At 35.5% G+C, this 15,163-nt stretch overlaps 1 protein-coding gene across 2 annotated transcripts in view; it reads right to left on the reverse strand.

Moving 5' to 3' along the window:
* The window catches only part of LOC148945608 (core alpha-(1,3)-fucosyltransferase-like), a 123,324-nt gene that overhangs the window by 108,025 nt on the left and 136 nt on the right, over positions 1–15,163 (reverse strand). The window contains exon 1 of one of the 2 annotated variants that reach the window (XM_089099373.1): positions 2,618–2,799. The exons of the other annotated variant lie outside the window; for it this stretch is intronic. The gene's annotated coding sequence lies outside the window, so the exon portion shown is untranslated. Of the gene's footprint in view, positions 1–2,617; positions 2,800–15,163 lie in introns of those variants that run through there. 2 annotated transcript variants of the gene reach the window in all.

The following is a 15,163-nucleotide window of genomic DNA, read 5'->3' on the forward strand; positions in this document are numbered from 1 at the left end:
AGTTAGGGTACCGATCCCTTAAATTCCTGGTTAATTGCTTTTAAAATGCGTAAATCAATAATTTTACGTTGATTAGTTCCCTCCTGCGTTTAAATTTGCAATTTCAAGTTTGGATAAAATTTGAATATAACTAAAAAATTGGCGATGAATAGTAATTTTGGCGAAAAGTCCTTGTAATTATTGCTACTAAGGATATTCGGTTGGATGAACAGGAGTGTTATTGTTTGGATGGATGGAAATTCTGTGAGATTTTTGACCTTCTACATAACTGAAGCCATCACAACCTCTACAATAGGATTTTCTTATCGATAAATACATTACGTACATTTGTTTAAATACATTGAAGTAATTCATATAAATAGAAAAAGAAAAAAATATTACCATTTAAAATTGCTGCAAACTAAGTTCCTAGCAGTATTTGCCACCCCAAAGAAATTTTCTGGCGGGGCTTATGATGACCAGCCTTGCCTTTTCCATCCATGTGCTTTTAGATATGGGAATGTAACATTTAAGCTGTATAGAGAAACATTTTAATTATTTCCTACTCCCCCTACCTCTTTCAACATTGATTTGAAGCCCCAGGAAGAGTAAGCAGTTTGGCCATTAAAATGCACTTTTTTAGGAATCTCCCCTACCCCCACCTAAACAATGACTCATCCCCCCTCAATATAGCTGATACGCAATTGCAGATCACCAAACGTAGCCTAATTTCATCAAAAATAAAGTGAATCAACTTGGGTGAATCCAGTACTGCCACCGTGTGGCATTACTTCTTTTGCAACTTGGAAGCCTAAAATATAGTTTTTAAAACTTTTAAATCAATTAGCTTCTCAGAATTTTAAATTGATTGCAAATTCGTCCTCTTCGGGATCCCCCCACAGCTCCAGGGGAAAGGTCTTTAAGTTATAAAATTTGCCCATTGTCTACGTATAGTATTTCTTATTGGGAAGTATGCATACATTTTCGGATGGAGGATGGGGACGAATTTTCTGCTGGTTTTTTTTTCCACGGGGGAGTTTTTTATGGAGAGGGAAGTTTCCAGGCGGTGAACTTGTCAGGGGAAATTATATACACTGGGGGAATGTTCCAGAATTCCTATACAAAATTCTTTTTATTTGTCTTACTATCCCTTTTGCGTCTCAGTTTTACGCGTGGAGTTGTTAAGGGTAATTGTCCGGCGTAAATTTTCGCCGGGATTGAATTGTCTAGAGGTCATTTCCACGAGGAGGGGTATTTCTCCGTGGAGGTGGGGCCAGATTTCCTGTGATTATTTAAAAAAATGATCAGAAATTAAATAACAATGACAAGTTTTTTCAACGGAAAGTAAGGAGCAACATTAAAACTTAAAAAAACGGAAACTATTACGTATATGAAGGGGTTTGACCCCTCCTCAATACCTCACTCTTTACGACAAAGTTTGAATTTTGTCCCAATGCTTTAAGAATGACTCCTGAAACACAACAGTCGGGCAATTAGAACAATAAGAAGCTTTTTTTAAAAGAACTAAAACAATTTAGCGTAAAGAGCGAGCTGCTGAGGAGGGGGCAATCCCCTTCATATAAGTAATAATTTCTGTTCATTTTAAGTTTTAATGTTGCTCCTTACTTTCAGTTGAAAAAACTTGTTTTTTATATAATTTACTAGAGAAGCCTTGCACCAAGGTCACTTCTCCACAGTTACCACTACTTTAGAAAGCATGCTAGCCTATGTCTTGCGCCCCTGTTTCCCTAGACAAATCTTCAATACGTGCCAAAAAATAAATGAAAAGCTGAAATTGGGATAAAAAATATTTTCAATTTAGCCTCTCTCTCCCTAGTAAAATTATTCGCTCTATCGTCCTTCCACAAAATAAAATTGAGTTATAATCTTCAAACGAGGGTTGTCTATTCGGGGGGAGGGGTGAAAGTGTCCCGCTAGATTTTGAGAAGTGTCTTTCCCTGGTCTTTTGATAAAAAAAAAGCTAAAGAAAAACCAAATGCCTCTCCACCCCCCTATATCTTAAAAAATACTGCCTGGTTTTTCATTGAAAAAAAAAACAAACAAAAAAACACAGGTACCAAACACACTCGAGAAGTGAAGTCGGGTTAATCATAATGAAATATACCAAAATACAATGGAAATAAATACTTTAGAAACATTCTGGAAACTACAATGAAGAATTTTGGAAAGCAGGCCGCCCAGAACGCATTACATTAAATTAAAATAAATTAAATTAAAGTATTTAATTAAAATATACCCACATTGTAGTTTCTCCACAGAACCTAAGCTAATTGTCACTGAATACAGACAAATAAAACCGGTTTTCTCACATCTAAGAGAGCAAACTTCTCGAGTGTGTTTGGTATAATACGTAAGTACCGAAAGACAAAATGCCCTTCCCCTTTAGGTTTCCCAAAATACCTTTTTTCTATCTTCACTAAAAAATCAAAATTTTTTGTTTCCTTCTTGTGTTCTGAATATTGGCACCATTTGTCTGAACTTCAGCATATAATTGCTTTTCATTCAATAGGATATTTTAAAGCTATAAGCTAGATGGTTTTAACTTAGTTACGCTTAAATATCTCACCACTTTCAATCACTAACATATTCACAATAAAAAAAGGCTTCATCAAAATACCTGATAGTGAAACTAGCTTAATTTCCGCTCCAATTCATAAAAATTGTTCTATCATTGCGGAGCTGTCACTGACAATAAAAATAAATTCAATATGCTACACACACACAGACACCGCCTCTTATTTAGTCAAACGTATTGTGTTACTTATTGTCTCTTAAAATCATTAAAAACAACAACATGCTATTGCACAAATGTGCCGTTTGGAGTGGTTCTTGATTACTGAAATTTTTCTGTATACTTGATGTTACTTCCAAATCAATATAATCCTGACGCATTCGCGGAAATGTTTCTTGAACTTTTCTTGGAGAATTAGAAAGGGCGAGGGCGGTAGTGTGGTGATTTTATCTAAACTCACTTGTTATTTTATTATATATTCAGTAAATTTAATGAATAACCTTGAACTCTGAAACCAGATGTAAGCCTGGGTGGTGAATTGCGCCCCATTGAATTAAATAGTTAGTTAGTTACCGGCGTTAAAGGTAAATAGATGTGAATCATTGTATGTTGTACCGAATAGAGTTAATAAAACTGTTTTTCTATATATGGATTACGGCAGGTAGTGCCTTGGCGAGTTTTATCAAGCTGTTTCAGGTCTTCTATACACTTGGCCCGGGGGAGGAGGTATTCCTCCGCAGAAGGTTTGAAAGTTGAACTATTTACAGGGTGGAAAATACCAATGATTGAACTCAGATTTTATTGTTGCCCACCTCCAACATAAATTCTGTGCCTGGCCATGATTGCAGGCAGGCATCTACGGAGAATTTTACCTGGGGGACATCACGTTGCGGCAAGGAGTGGGGGTGAGTTCACCCTAAGTTAAAAACAAGGTGTGGCAAATATTGGAATGCGAGAAAATCGTGACAATTTTTACCGTTTGAGTGAAGAGAGACCTTGCCCTCTATTAGTGTACGCGCCAGATCTTATATTAGCAGTTGATATAAAATGAAAATGTAACGATGGGTAAAACGTTTCATTAAGAAGGTTTATGATGAGGGAGAAATCTTTAAATATTTAATAATTAAAGTTCAGTAACGAAAATACGGTGAAATGGTATGTCTGTAATTTGGGCTGTAATTTCATCGAGGGTGCCGCTCCTTACGGTTACCCCGCAGTACTGTTTACAGTCACATTTTTGGGTAGACAAAAATACACCCTAAGGGTGACGGGGCCACGCTAACGCCACTCTGAAGCCAGGAAGGAGGGTTTTCTTTATGCCAATAGGACGTAAGAAGAAGTTTATGATAGAATCGAGACCCAGAACTATGTGGCAATACCGGAACAGGGCCAATCTTTTATACCCGTTTTTGAATAGATTGGAGTGGAAGAGGAGCGTAAAGAGCTCTGCTAGTCTAAGACGCCTTGGTACTACAGTGAGTTCTTGTTAGTAGTGGCAGTAGTAACAAAGTCCTACTTTTATGGCTTAACATCCGGAAGCCTTTATCAACGGGAAAAAGAGGAAATAAACAAAAACAGGTTAAACAATTAACCCCATAAAAAGGCAAACACCATACACCATAACTGGAAAACACCATAAAAAGGCACGAAAAAATACAAATACCGATACCATGCAAAAAAAAGTAATAGGAAAGAAACCCATATTTGATAAAATAGTCGGACCTTTACAATTGTAAGAAACTCACAGTGTATCAAATGTGGATTTCTCAGTTTTTTCTTCTTTTTATTTCTGTTTTTTCTCATATATGATGAGAATATAGTTGTTTTTTTCTATCTTAGTTTTTCATAGTTTCTTTTGAGAATAACTGCTCATAGTTCAAATTAGATTTAGTCATACTCTTTTAAATACGTTTTTTTCACATCTATAAGTTTGATCTTTATGTAGAACTATCTTTGGAGACAGTTGTTTTTAACACATAATGATATTAGCCTTCAACTCCAGGGTAGCCCTAAAATCAAAATGAAATAGAGCTAATTTAAAATTGACACCGACAAAACATTTCCAGTGCAGTGTAGTTGAAACCATTTAAATTTTGGTGGTAAAATAAGGCATTTGAAGAAGTAAAATCGTCTACTTCTTCTTTACTTTGTTGTTCCCTCCTCTTGTCCCCGCTCTGATTGATTGATTGGACAGAATAATCTTAGGAAAATCGCTTGCGAAGTCGCCGACGGTGTCTTAGGGAAGAAGTTAGTATGGTAAAGAAGCCATTGTTTATTTGTTTTAAATTATTCATTTTCGCAAATTCTTTTTGTTTTATAAACAAGGGACACCTTCTCCTCTTAGAGAAGGATAAACAGAATTAGTTTATTAGAGACAAAAATGGTTTGAATTATTTATAAATGATTTTATTATGATATAAATGATGAATTATTATACTTGTAATCCTCGGCGAGGAATAAAAGGATGATAAACTAATTAAACGGTCATTAATCCGATAGCATACATTTTTTGCCTTTTTTGAAACTACTCATTAGTAATCGACACCCGTTTTTTTTTCGTTTTTATACAGCAACCACATCACAGAGACGTCATGGATTTTTTTTTTTTTTTAGATTATTAATATTGCTGCGCTATTTGTGTCTGCCGGAACCTAAAAAAATATACTTTTTGAGGCCCCAAACCTTTTTTTTAAAGGACCAAATAAAATCAAAATATAAAAATTTCAATTCCTCTGTTCCATTGAAAGAAAAAATACTTCTATATCTTTCTCTGTCCAATTCTTTATTTAATTCTTTTGTTTCGTAGCTATTACCTCTCGCAGAAGAAGACATTGGAAATCAATCCTTTGTGTGATGTTGATACAACTGATGCAACGGCAAGTCACAGCATAGCGCAAAGCGGCCATGAGCCAATTAATAATAGTGATGTTGATGCACCTGATGGTACGGCACTAAAAAGTGATTTTAATCTTACAAAGACATGGATAGAGAGGGCTCGTGAGGATCTTTGCAAGTTTAATCTGGATGATGTAATTATCACAAATAAACTTCTGACAATTAAGTCCAATAGGAAATTGGACTTAATAGGAAGCTCTAAGGTTTCCTATTGTAAAATTTATTCAGGGAAGTTTACCTCCAGAAACTACCCTCTCAATGTGAAAATCTTATCGTATAAAACAAAAATTAGTTATTATGTGTATGAAGGGGCAAAATTAAACCATAATACAGTCGAGAGTGTGATGAAGGGGGAGATGAAGTGATGTCGGCATAGGCGTGCGTAGCTTCTTGCCTAGGGGAGGGGGCAGCCACTTCTGTGATGAAGGGCGGGGGGGGGGGGGAGCTGAAGTAAAATTGGCAGTTCACAAAACCTTACATTGCCAGCAAGTTGAACTTCAACGGCTGCAGAAACTTCATACTTTCCAAGCAACATTAAATCGAGTTGATTTAACAAATTTAAGCAATAACTTGGCCGTATGCCAAATATTTCTATTGAATAGGTAAACTGCAGCTTTAGCACAATAGCTGCCAGATTAAGCAGGAATTATCCAGTACTGCTACTACTACTAACAACTCACCGCAGCGCCAAGCCGCCTGCGGCCAAAACAGCTACGCACGATCCTCCTCCACCCCAATCTATTCAAAGCCTCCCTTTTTACACCCGCCCACGAAGTTCCCATTTCCTTCAAATCTTTTACTTATGACGTCCTCCCACCCCAGATTGGGACGACCTGCTTTCCGTTTAGCCCTAGATGGTTGGCTGAAAAGAACAATCTTCGGCAATCTGTCATCCTTCATCCGTACAACGTGCCCTAACCACCTCAACCTTTCTTTCATTATAGACCTAGAGAGCGGTATTGAACCACATTTTTCGTATAGCCTATTGTTTGAAATACGGTCAGTCAGACGGGTATCCAGAACAATCCTTAAGCAATTTCTCTGAAAACACCTAGCAAATATTCATCCGCTTTTCGGAGCGTCCATGCTTCAGAGCCATATTTGACAACTGTCATCACTGTAGCTTCTAATATTCTAATCTTGGTTAGACGGCTTATCTTCCTATTCTTCCAGACTTTTTTTAACTGTGAAAAAACACCCTGAGCCTTGGCTATTCTACTTTTAACATCTTCACTTCTCCTACCGTCTTTACTAATAATACTACCAAGGTAAGTGAAGCTATCCACCTGATCAATCTTTTCATTATCCAAAGTCACCTTTTCATCTTCGCTTATTCCTAGCCTTAGTGACTTAGTCTTCCTAATATTAATTTTCCAACCGATTCTAGTACCCTGAACTCGAAAAACCTCTTAAAACTTAATTGATTTTGCTCGCACTTTCATCTAGGATGCTTAAATCATCAGTATAATCCAAGTCCAGGAGACTTTTACCTCCCCATTTGATTCCATGGTCTCCCATTGCCTTTCCCGTGCTCCTTAAAACAAAGTTCATCAAAATAATCCATATAAAGAGGGATAGAACACAGTCCTGCTTAACTCCTGATTTAATGCTAAACTAACTATTAACTTCATTTCCTACCGTAACCGCAGCAGTGCTATTCTCGTAAAACACACTAATCAATTTAATGTATTTGACTCGTATAACATACAAGGATAAAACCTTCACTAAAGCTGTTCTACCAACAGAATCGAATGCTTGCTCATAATCTATAAAACTGAGGACCAAAGGTGTTTGAAAATTCAGGCACTTCTCAATTATTAGCCTAAGAGTTAAAATTTGGTCGACACATCCTTTACCTTTTCGAAAACCGTACTGTTCTTCTCTTAAGACTTTGTCTACGGCATCTCTCAGTCTAAAAAGTATCATAATACTTAGTAATTAACTACCTACAGAGACCAGACTAATGCCTCGATAATTACCACACTCACTTTTATCACCTTTCTTATAAAGTGGCTTAATTAAGGTTTTCCTAAAATCGTTAAGTACTTCCCCTTTTTCAAAAATCATATTCATAATCTTCAATAACTTATATCTAACCTCAGAGCCATCATATTTAAGAAACTCATTTACCACCCTATCAGCACCTGGAGCCTTATTATTCTTTAATCCTTTTAGTATTGTCGCTAATTCCTCCTCACAAAAAAAATCTTCCTTCGCATCCAATGTATCACAAACTTTTTCATTTTCCTCTATATTTTTTCCTGCAACTCTATCTTAGTTAAGCAAATTCTCACAATGTTTGGCCCATCTCGCTATAGTATTTTTCTTATCGCTTATTGTAACCCCATTCCTATCTTTTAATGGGCCAATTCCAGATTGACCACTTCCTCTCAATTTGTTAACATGCCAGTAAAGAATTTCACTATCATTCTGCCTAGCTGCATCTTCCAGAATCTCGGCATTTCATCCATGGCCTCCACTTAGTTTACAACTTCTCATTTTATATTTCAGTGCTTTCTACGCTTTATGTACATTCCTTTTGTTTTTATAAGGTCGATCGTTCGGATGGGGTGTGTAAGGTTCCTTTATCATTTAAATTCAACGTAAAGATTTTCCGCCAGTATTTTTAGCTGTTTTCCTAGATTTCTTCCCTAATGAACCTTTCGCAACTTCAAAAATTATTTTCCTAGAATTATTTCAACCACCTTCCACATTATCAAATTTTAAACTCTCAAGTTTAGCATTCAACTGTTCCTGGAAAGTTTCTCTCAAATTCTCATCCTGGAGTCTATCAACATCATAACTTCCCGGGAGGTAGTTACCCTTCCGATATTTCAGTTTTAAATTAACCCTTGACACTACTAGATGGTGATCTTTACTTTTAACAGCAATAACAGCACTCCTATATACCCTAGTATCTTGTATTGATCCTGCCAGACTTCGGTTTACTATAACATAATCAATAGGGTTTGGTGTCTTTCCATCATTTGAAGGCAATGTCAACTTAAGAGTCATTTTATGACCAAACACCGTATTGATTATAACTAGATTTTTATACCCACAACATTGTAAAAGTCTTTACCCACTTCTGTTTTTTTGTTTTCCTAAACCAAATTCACCTAGGCTAAGATACCATCTATCCCTATTTCTACCAACCTGGGCGTTAAAATCTCCCAGTAATAATATGATATTTTGGCCTGGCAACATGTCTATTTGATCCTGCAATTGTAACTAAAACTCATCTGAACCCCTAGTATCTGCGTCAGGTAGCTCTGCAGCTACACATGCTATTGTAATTTATACCATGAGACTTTTAGTTACAACGTAAGCAATTAGAATTCTATTATTAATACCTTCCCAGCCTAAACAAGACTTAGCAGCTTCCTTATTCATCATCAGCCCTACTCCCTGTCTATGTACACCATCCTTCCTGCCTGAGTAAAAAAATTCTATATCACCTAATTTCATGCTTCCTACCCCTGGGATATGAGTTTCTGAAACTCCTAATAAATCCAGTTCGAATCGTCTGAATTCGTCAGTCAAAATATCGATACGATAGTCATTTTTTAATGTCGTAACATTCCAAGTTCCAATTTTCATGTTCTTTAAATCATTGAAATTATTTTCGCCTCAGGAAAAGCAATGATCCCGGATACCAGTGCAGGACGGAGATCACATATTTTCTCAAGTCTACACCGAAGTGCTTAAGCCGGCTTAGAACCAGACAGCAAGAAGTCCCTGGGACCCCCAGTATGAATGGAGGCTTTTTGCAATCCTGGGCCCATCTTGGTCACAACATGGTTTTCAGTACTTGGCGATGCTCTTCTATCAACAAGAGTCGAAATCCTACACAGACATTCTCAAGCCTATTACCTCCGACTCATTATATATCCATACCTACAAGTATTATGCTATTGCGGGGATGCACCCCATAATAGATTTTTTGACAGTAAGTTGTCAAAAAAATAAATAAAAGAATAAACAGATGCAACCAAGGTTTTATTTATAAATGGCTTTAAGCAAAATTCATAAATCTATTCAGATCGACTAAAACAAGCCTCCATAAAGTATCGAATGTATTTGGAATTTACGCTAATCTTCAAGGAGAAGTAAATTTCGTTGTGGTTTCAAATTTAAAAATGATATTAAGCTACCTGCAATTTAATTTTATGACTAATGTTCTTCAAAAATGAATGAATCGAACAAAGATGTTCGATTTTGTAGAAATTGTATATCAGTTTTAATTTTTTTCAAGCATTTATAGACAATGATTTATAACTGTGTTGCCGCGCAACACTACTTTTTTGGCAGCTTTTTTTTTTCTCTCATGATAAGCAGTCTGTTTCTCCTGCGAGGTAAGAAATACAAAATCTGGACATGGAAATCGTAAAACGGAGCAGAAGAATTTAAAGTAGTTTTCCAACAAAAACAAACTAGTCTGTTCATTTCTCATGTTGAACATTGTGTCAAAACACAATTATCCTAGCTGGGAAAGTATCAAACAATTTTATGGCCTACTTTTTCAGAGCATCAAAGTATCTATCTAAGAATTGGAGAAATCGAGAATCTCTTCTAGATTTCTTGGAAGTAATTCTGGGAAAGTAATTTTCAAACGCCAAATTCTGATTTTTTGCGTTTTTTTCTGAAATTTTCGATTTGATGCCTCCGGTATTTAAACCGCGCAATGCTATGAAAATTACGCAAGATAATATGAAATATCTTGTATACAAATATACTTCAATCAATAAGAAATAATTTCCAAAGCTGTTACAACGCATAAAGTTTTTGGAAATCCTAGAGACGACTTTTTTTTAGACAAAATACAATTACGTATTTTTCGCACGTAGGTGTACAGATTTAGTCTCCTAAGAACTGAAGCTCACATTACTTTTCCAGGAACAAAATCCTTCTGTTTTCTATTTCTAAGTATTAATTTTGCTTATTCTCTATATTTTACTTATCCGGCCGGGTTGGCCGATTCGGGGCTTCTCGTCTAATGGCATCAAAACAATATTTTCAGTGTGCCTCTCTGTTTGGTGCAATCCTCAGCAGTACTGGGTTGGGGTGGCCAGAAAAGATTCCCCACCAGCGTTTGGGAGGTCGTCCCCTTGGGCGAGAGGCATTTAGTCTTCCTTCAAAGGCTATTTTGGGAAGTTGAGCTTGGGATATACACTGAACTTGTCCTAACCATCGAAGCTGTCTCTACATTTTACCTAGGTAAAAAGTCATAGCATCGAAACTGAACTTTTTAGAAATCAAATAGTATACTGATAGAAATTCATAATATTTCTTCCAAAAGTAAGTAAAATTCCAGTATCTCTGATAAATTTTGGGAAATAATACCGTAAATCCTGATTTCGAAAAATCGAAGTTCCGATTTTTCTATTTTTTCTAATATTGTCGATTTTTATGTTAATTAAATTTTAAATGTTTAATGCCATAAAAAGTATGTAAGAAGACGTGCAATGTTCTATACCCTGATTTCGAAAAACAGAAGTTCCGATTTTTTTATTTTTTCTAATATTGTCCGTTTTGATGATATTATACTTTAAATGTTTAATGCCATAAAAAGCATGCAAGAAGACATGCAATGTTCTGTATCCGAAAATGAACTGTACATTAAGAAATAATTCCTAAGGTTATCGTGCATTGATTTCCGACTTAGTATTTTTTTAGACAGGTAGAATCCTTTTTCTAAAGCAGAAAGACAGATCTTCATCTTTTAAGGACTGAAGCTTACATTGGTTGTCCAGAAAAAAATTCCTTCAGTCCATTTTGAAGTTTTCATTTTGCGAAATCTCTACAATTTGTCAAAGTAAAATGCTCTAAATTCGAAGCTTAACTTCTTAGAAATCAGACAACTTCAGATACTGATCGAACTTTTCCTATATAGATTTTATACTTATAGAAATTTCAATTTTGAAACTAAATTTCAAAACTGTAAATAATTGAAAGAATTTTAAATAGTTAAAAAAATACACCACTTTTATTAAGTCTAAACAATGAACCGTTTCACGGATGTTCATTAACCGCAGTAATAGCACACAATCTTAATAGATGCAAACACAAAACAATGCGGATACAGGGTTTGACGATTACTTTGTGCTAACAGGACTTACTTTAAAAGTTCTCTAATTACACGTTGATCTTACAAATAATTGCTTAGAATAATAATAAAATATCTACAAGCATGATACAGGAGCATAAAAATTTATTACTTGTGAGCCATGGTTTTGTGTGTTACTCCACAACTGTGACCCATGGGTTACAGCCAGGGTTGCCAACTTGCAAACTTTTTGTGTGAGATGCACTCTTTTTTACCTCAGAGGGGAAGCGGAAGAGTGAAAATCACTCTTTTTGGGTGTTAGTTTTCATTCATTTTGAACGTCAGTAGCTGGTAACTTCGTCGGAAGTGTAATTAATCCAAGGAACAGGGTTACCAACTAGCACACTTTTATTTGAAATGTACCCTTTTATACCTCAGAGGTGATGCGCCAGCTTCTGCAGCCGTGCACGTGCAAATTTTTTGACTTGCAATCTTTTTTGGCCTTGATTTGTACTCTTTTGAATGTTAGTGGTTGACAACCCTGGTCACAGTTGCTGCAATACTCCACGGGACCTTGGTACAAAAGGCCTAGTTTTTTTTTATAACAGCAGTCAAGTAAAGAATTTGCGAAACGTCTATTAAAAACTAATCTTTCCAATGTGAACTTGGCTTTAAAAATAGAATTGCTACTACTACTACTACTACTAACAGCTAACTACAGTAACAAGGCAACTAAGGGCAAGACTTCTGCGCACACTGCTCTAAGCGCCCTTTACACTCTCACACTAATTACCAATTTTTTGAAATCCTTTCTAACCATACTAATTGTCAATGCTAGCCACGAATTGTTCATAGTGAGTTATCGGAAAAAAATGGATTCAAGCAAGGTTTTATTTATATTTTTCCTTTCGACGTAACTCGTATATTTATGAATCCAGTCAGATCCATCCAATTACCTTTCTAATAAGATGTTAGCGTAAACAACAAAATTACCATAGCAATTACCAGACTAGCCGCGAATTATCCAATAAACTGACATAAAATTAGAACAAACAGATTCAAGCATGAATTTATTTACATTCTTTCTTTCGTAACATTCGTAGCTCATATATTTATGGAATGTTCAGATCGGCCCAAATTAAACAATTATCTTCCCACAAAGAAATTAGCGTCAACGACAAAATTACCGTAGTAATTGCCAAGAATAGCTTCGAGTTATTCAATAAACTGACATAAAATTAGAACAAACAGATTCAAGCATGGATTTATTTACATTCTTTTTTTTGACGTAGCTCATATATTTAAGAACCCGTCCAGATAGGCCCAAATTAAACAAATATATTGCCACTAAGAAATTAGTGCCAACGACAATATTACCGTAGTAATTGCGAAGTCTAGCCGCGAATTATCGGGTAAACTGAGCAAAAATTAAAATAAACAGATTCAAGCATGGATTTATTTATATTCTTTCTTTTGAACGTAGCTTATATATTTACGAACCCGTTCAGATCGGCCCAAATTAAACAATTAGATTGCCACTAATAAATTAGTGCCAACAACGAAATTACTGTTGTAATTGCCAAGATTAGCTGCGAATTATCGAGTAAACTGAGGAAAAATTAAAATAAACAGATTCAAGCATGGTTTTATTTACATGCTTGCTTATGATGTAGCTCATATATTTATGAACCCGTTCAGATCGGCCCAAATTAAACAAGTTATAATGCCACTAAGAAATTAGTGCCAAGAACAGAATTACAGTAGTAATTGCCAAGATTAGCCTCGAATTATCGAGTAAACTGAGGAAAAATTTAAATAAACAGATTCAAGCACGGTTTTATTTATATGCTTGCTTTTGACGTAGCTCATGCATTTATGAATCAGTTCAAGTTGGTTCAAATTAAACACTTATCTTCCCAATAAGAAATGAGCGTAAACAATGAATGAAGAAAGAGAAAATCCTCAGTTCGTGCATTGTTGAGAAACCAAACAATTGGCACACCGTACACATACAAATTTTTGGTTTTGTACCTGATTTTGTACCATTCTTGGCATCATGGCATCACCAGAGTGGCTTACCACCGATAAATAAAACTTATGAGAAGCAGAGCCTGGTGTCTTACATGTGCTCTGGTTGGTCCAGACCTATAATATTTCACTATGTAATAGGCAAGGGTCGAATGTTACGGTATAAATTTAGGACCAGTCCCCATCATAAGGAGATATGTTTAAAAACAATCCTTACTTCATAATATGCAAAATTATCTTAGTTAACATATTTTCCTGGGGGAGCATCTATATCCTCAGTATTTTCCTTGTTTTTCCAGTTTTTCAATCACATCTTTCCATATTTTGTCTTCTCTCCAAGTCTTGAAAATTGTTTATAAAACAAACACCCAAGAGCCATCTAGCTAATCTAACCTAACATATCCAAACCTAGATTAACCTAATCTATAATTACTAATATTAGCCTGTTTGTATCTTTTTGGTAGATGGCAGTGATGCTGTTTAACTTCCCTATATAGAATAATTGAAAACGGAAAAAAGCAATCAAATATACTTATTTTTCACAATTTTGTTAAAACTAATTATACAACAGTGAAAATAGTGATGATATAGGTGCTCCTCCTGGAAAATATGTTAAATAGGATTATTATGCCGTAAGAATTGTTTTCCTAACATGTCTCTTTATGATGGGGACTGGACCTAAATCTATACCAATGTTACGTGTTGCGAAAGCGGACCTGAAGTCCGTAATTTCCACATGCCTGTCTTGGAGTATACAGACTATTTTCAATTAAAAAAGTGGACCCAAACTCAACCCCTGCAATATTCGACCCGTCAAGTCTCAGCCCGTGCATATTTTAACCAACAAAAAATTAAATCAAGAAAAACTTAAACTAGCAAACATCAGCCCGTCCAAAACTCAACCAGGAAAGCTCGACATAAGCAAGACTCAACCATCCCGAATTTAAACCGACAAAACTCAACCCAGTAAAACATGAATCAGATATTTTATTATGTAGCGTCATTAATAATGTCCGATCCTTCTGAACAATGTTACTGAACACTGAAATTTATAATACCTGAAATATTACTCAGATATGTTTCATATTACCTGGATATAAGCTCCCGACAATGACCATGTATGTGCCATATTTTTCCTGGGAATATTGTTCATTAGGGTTATGGGACTAACTTATTCCTTAACCCTAACATACATTTCCCCTCTAAATTTTAAAAGATCTTAAAGACAGCCGGAATTAAGACACCCCCTCCAAATAATCTCCTTATTATACAAAGTTTGTCGTTATATTCAGTTATATCTCATAATACCTATGTTTTCAAAATGAAATTCAAATCGTTCTGGACAATGTTACTAAATATTGGAATTTATAATTCCCCAACTATAACTCAAATATGTTTCATATTGATTCGGTGCAAGGCTCTGGCCACGATAGGATATGTGTCATATTTAAGGGACATATTATAGCCCCCCCCCCTCTTCCCCTCTAAATGGATCCCTTGTTATATGTAATTAAAAAAATCTGCTTAACTGGATTACATGTGCTTTCTTTTAAAAGAGGAGGTAGGGGCTAAGGCTTCCTGGAAATATGAAAATTATGAAGAAAATATACTTTTAAAAATTCCCTAATAAGGAGTAAAAATGTTACTTTTCTATAGTTGTATCCATCCTGAAACTACATGGA

The sequence above is a fragment of the Artemia sp. Qi Xiang Cuo genome, chromosome 13 (genome assembly GCF_049724085.1).
Source record: "Artemia sp. Qi Xiang Cuo chromosome 13, ASM4972408v1, whole genome shotgun sequence".
Lineage (NCBI taxonomy): Eukaryota > Metazoa > Arthropoda > Branchiopoda > Anostraca > Artemiidae > Artemia > Artemia sp. Qi Xiang Cuo.